The sequence below is a fragment of the Elaeis guineensis genome, chromosome 16, assembly GCF_000442705.2.
Source record: "Elaeis guineensis isolate ETL-2024a chromosome 16, EG11, whole genome shotgun sequence".
Taxonomy (NCBI): domain Eukaryota; kingdom Viridiplantae; phylum Streptophyta; class Magnoliopsida; order Arecales; family Arecaceae; genus Elaeis; species Elaeis guineensis.
The window spans coordinates 9,937,962-9,943,808 of record NC_026008.2 but is presented as its reverse complement, the minus strand read 5'-3'; positions in this window follow the sequence as shown (position 1 = coordinate 9,943,808).

Here is a 5,847-nt window from a genome sequence, read left to right as displayed (position 1 = left end):
TTTTACCCTTAATGGTGGGGCTATCTGCTGGAAGAGTTCCAAGCAGCACACTGTGGCTGATTCAGTATGCGAGGCGGAGTATATTGCTGCATCGATGCTGCCAAAGAAGCGGTGTGGCTGAGGAAATTCATCACCGAGCTCGGAGTAGCACCCTCCCTTGTTGGTCCAGTTCTGCTCTACTGCGACAGCTCTGGAGCCATTGCTCAGGCGAAGGAACCAAAGGCACACCAGCGGACGAAGCATATTCTGCGCCGCTACCATCTCATCCGAGAGATCGTGGATCGAGGTGACGTCGACCTTCAGAAGATCGACGGGAAGGAGAACCTGGCCGACCCATTCACTAAAGCCATTGCGGTGAAGGAGTTCAACGACTACAAGTCGAAGATGGGTATTAGATACTGCACCGATAGGCTTTAGGCTAAGTGGGAGATTGTTGGGAATAGTGTCCCAAAGCCAATCGTCAGCCTGTTGACGGTTGTGCTCCTTTTGTATTAGTACATGAATTATAAATAAATAAAAGTTATTTTGATATTTTTTCATCACAAATGTTTCATCTTCTAATGAACTCCTGTGTTGTGGTGAAGTCCTTAGGACTATTTAGACTCGACAAAAGAGGATTTGTCGTTTAGTCCTTAAACATGTTCGCGACCAAATGATACGTTGTTACCAAGGACGACAATATTTATCGAGCATAGGTCGTTGTGTGCCATATGGGTTGGTTGTCCTCATAACCAAAGAGTGTAGAGACACTGGTATGGCATACAGGTGAGATGTAATGGTACATCTGCACTGAATGTGACCAACTCCAGAGCTATTTCTGCTGTCAAGATTTGCTCCGATGGAATATGGGTATAAATGTCCCTCCGACCTGAGACCGTCACGGTGACTTGCAAGCAACTCACTGCACTTAGGCACTGGACTACCTGAATTTCTAATTCAGTGACGGAAGGTTGCTGGGTGTAGTCAAGTACTTGACTTGTCGGTGCGTGTGTCAAGATGGGATTGACCACTCCAGTTTAGGAGCTGTGTACAGTCGTGTTTCAATTTAGCAAAACCTTGGCCAGGGTAGTCCTAGTGAGGAGTCACAGGACTAATTGAGTTGAGCACGATTCGGATGATATCATCAGGGTTGACAGTTTAACCCTGAGTCATCCTAAACACAGGGGTCAAAAGGGATGAATTATACGGTAACCATATTCACATAGGTTCTGAATGTTGCGATTGCGATTATTCGACCTATCCAATCGTCGGGTACCATTGCTAGATGGTCACTTCGATTAGTACAGAAATTGGTTCCTGTGCTACCGACTTAGGTTCGAACCTGCGGGGTCACACACATTAGAGGTTCCTTTCTGATCTGATGGCTGATTATGAGTCTTATCTATCTGGAACTCTATGATTGAGAATTAGGATTCTCTAATCATGAGTTTCACACATTTTGGGTACCGGGGTCAAAATTTTGAATTTCGAATTTTGAATTTGAAATTTGAACTCTTTGATCAGGGTTTCATATCGATGGTCTCTGATGCCTGATTGCCCATCAGATTTGGACTCAACATTTATGAGAGATTTAATTAGTGATTTAATCATTAATTAACTCAATTTGATTGAGTAATTATTTTTGGATCAAGTCCAATTGAATTGGATTCAGTTTGGATTGACCCGATTAGGTTAAATGTTGACCTAATCGCTAAGGTGGTTTAGTCCCTGATTTGATCAGGGGTTAGGTTTAGTTAATTTCTGATTTGATTAGGATTTTATTAAGCCTAATTAAGTCTAATTATGTTGGGTTTAATTTGGTCTAATTGTGCTCAACCTATTTTAAACTAGGTTGGCTCAATTTGAATCAAACCACCTTGTTTTAAATTCCCTGCGTCACCCAACTTCCTTGCACCCATTTGAATTCACGAGAAGAAACTTCTCGTGAAATTTTTCTCACGTAAAACCCTTCCCCACATCCTCATTTGTGTGTCATATGGATGGATAAATTAATTAGTTAGCCATTCAAATTCAAAGCATGTTTGAATTTGAATGGATAACTTATCACTTGCCCTTTCATCCTTATCCATTTTGTGCGCCACATTACTTACATGAGAAAAGGTTTCTCGTGAAACTTTTTCATGCACAAAGAGCCACGCCCCTTCTCTTCTCATGCCCAAAAGGATAGGGATAAGTTGGTTTTCATTTGAATTCAAATTTGATTTGAATTCAAATGTGTAACCTCTTGTCTTTATCCTCTCACGCGGATAAGACACGTTCGACGTTATTTTAAAAAGAGGAGAAAGGTGGGACGTACGTAAAAAAATTAGGAGAGAAACTTTGGGGCGTGAGGAAGGCTTCTGCACAAGGTGAAGGTCCAAAACCTTCCGAGAGAAAAAGAAAGAAAAGAGAGAAAATTGGGCGCAGGGTTTTTGGTGTGTACCCTAGGGTTTCTACCTAGGGTTCGGGAAGTGAGATTGGTGTGCCACGAGTGTCGTGAGTCCACCAAATTTTAGAGAGAGATCCATCAGCCTCTCAAGTAACTATGCAGATGATCCAGAGCATCCGAGAAGTCAGCACACATCGATCGAAGGAGTTCGATCAACATCTGCCATCAAAAGGGTGAAATCACGAACTAGCATTCGTGAGGAGCTGATCAGACGGGAGCTTCGTGTGGACGATCCACAGAGGCCAGACAGTTGGGTGGCTGCGACGTGATGATCAGAGCCCTCCGACGGTGATCAGATTGCGGTGATCGACTACCCGCAAAAGGTGATGTGTTCTGAACACAGTACTGTAAAACGTTTACTGATTCAAATTTGAATTTTAAATTTAAATGCATGCTGTTGTATCATATTTAGATCCTAGTGTAGGGTTAATTAGTATTAATTAATGAGATTAATTAATAATTCCGCTGTAAAATAGTAATTTTGAAAAAGTTTTAAAATTACCATTTTGCCCCTGCACTAAATTTTCACTTCAGTAAGAGTATCCACCTCTGGCTTGAGTCGATATTGGACCACAAATATCAGTATGTACAAGGTCCAATATGTCAATTGTCCTTTCTCTATGTCCAGTAAATGGAGTCTTGGTTATTTTTCTCATGAGACAAAATTCATAAGTTTCATATAATTCATAATTATAAGGATCAAAAAATTTATCTTTATATAACTTATTAATTCTTGACTCATTTATATGGCCAAGTCGGTAATGTCAGAAGCATGTGACATTCACATCCTCTCTCTTTATTTTCTTCATATTATTAATATGAAGTATATTATCATTATGTGAAAGAAACAAAAGACCATTATCAATATAAGTACTTTCATAATATTCATTAAAAAATATATAGAATAATCATTATTCTTTGCTTTTATTTCAAAATTTTGTTCTAATAATAATGGTTAGAAATAATATTTCTAACAATATTAGAGATATAATAATAGGTCTTCAGTTTTAAAATTTTATTTGAAGGCAACTTCAAAACTCTGATTCCTACGGCTTCAACCTGAATGGACTCTCCACTAGCACCGAAGAACTTGAAGTCACCTTTATTCAGACTCTTTATTTTCTGTAGACCTTATGATAATTTGCAAAGGTGTGAGCCACAAGCGGTATCTAATACCCAAGAATCTGAAATTGAAATACTTAATAATAAATTAGTTTGTATCATATACAAATCTTTAGCAATATTTGTCGATTTCATGATTCCAAGGTACTTCTTGCAATTTTTCTTCCAGTGGCCCTCCTTGCCACAGTGATAGCAAGTACCTTTGGCGGAGACTTTCTTCGCCTTCTTCTTGGAGATGCCAGCCTTAGGGTTTACCTTTTTCTTGAAACCCTTTTTACCTTTCTTCTTGTTGATCTTATTGACAAGAAGAACTGGAGCATTTTTATCCTTAAAATGACTCTCTGCTATTTTCAACATGTTCAGCAGCTCAGACAGGCTAATGTTCAGTTTATTCATATGATAATTTATAACAAACTGAGAGAAGGAGTCAGAGAGAGACTGCAGGATAAAATCCTGGCTCAGTTCACCATCCATGGCAAAGTCCAGCTGTCCCAAATGAGTGATCAAATTAATCATTGATCACTGTCGTAGGCGGTCAAGAATAAAAACTAACTCAAACTATATAGATAGGGTGAGTAGGGATCGTTTCCATGGAGATCTAGGACGATTTTCTTTTTTTTAAGAAGAAATAAAAAAAAATTGATTGTAGAAGGATTAAAAAAAATAGAATAGCAAGAATTAAATTAAAAATATAAATTAATTTATGAAAAAAAATAATTCAGAGAAATAACTCAGAAATTTTGAATCCATCATGCAAATTAGATTTATTTTTTTTCTTATGTTGCAATATTAATTCTTGTGATTAAGATATTAGTATAGCTTATCTCTAAGGGGTACGGACTATATCAATAGATTACAGCTTGTCCTGGTAGAGTATAAACTATCTAAATTTAATTACAAGATCTAAAGTTTAATCTCATATATTATGATCTATCTCTCCAAAGCACATACCGTATCCAGGGATCACGGCATGTCAATTGAGGGTATAGGCCATGTAGGTTAAATCAATACCTCAAAAAGTAAAAAAAATATGAAATAAAAGTATAATTTTATTACATAAAAATTAAATATAAAAAAAAATAAAAATCTATTTACAGACTTCATCGTATTCTTGGATTGAAGGGATTTAGCCACGCATCAAGCTCTCTAGCTCCATAATCTCCCAATATTTGATCCCTAAAGCTCTTTGATTTTTTTTCTCTATTTTTTTCTTGCCTTTTCTCTAATTTTTTCTCCTCTCTACTCTTATTCCCGAACCTCCTATTTATAGATAACTTTTTCATATTCTTTTGGTAGGAAAAGGAGTCTTAAAACCCTTAGAATTCGTATAATACCCTTTACATTAATTTCTGGCTGTCGGATCAGCTTCAGATGGCTCAAATCTGCCCAAAAATCATAGTTTTAATCTTTATCAATGTCGGATTTAACCACAACCATCCAATCATGCCCTAGATAAATTTTTGACCATTGATCAGTGCCTCTGATTTTCTTAACACAGTCAAGATCGATGCTGGCTGTTGGATCAGACTCCAGATTCATTTTCGACCGTCAGATTGCGCAAAGAGGCTTTCACCCATCGTGGACCGCATTGTAGATCGTGAACTGTTCCTGTGGACCGTGCCCTTGATTCTATGGATCGAGCGGCCGGTCCACCATACACCGAATGTAATAAAAATTATTTTTTAGGATATTTTGGCTTCATTTTGGCTCCAATTTTTGTCTGAAAAAATTAGAAAAAATATGCATTAAATTTCTCAAAAATTTTATATTATTTTGATATTTAAATTACTCAATTAAATTAACATCTATTTTTCATAAATATACTCTAATTTTATATTTTTTTTAACTTATTTATTTTTACAAAAAAATCTAATTTATTCATGAAATTAGGTGTTTAAGAAGATGTTAGCACCATAAATTATCAAAAATACCTTCAATAAATATACAAATATACCACTTATCACACCCTTCAATTTGAACTTTGCTCATCCTCAAGTAAAGAAAGAATTTAGAATTAAGTACCTTTTAACTTAAAATTTTAAATTTCATCAAATAATTTTTAAAAGAGCCACTGATGTTCAGTAGAGCGTGAATGAGGTATGTCATTAGAGTGTTAATACTAATCAATATGAGAGTTAAATTAAGAATACTAAATATTTTTTGAATTTTTTCTAAATTATTCTTACTTTTATCTCTAAATCATTAACCTCATATAGACAAGTATATTGTTACTTCCATCAATCATTTATTGTTATTTTTTTTTATGTTGTCCCACTATTGAGTGTCTTAAGCTTTCT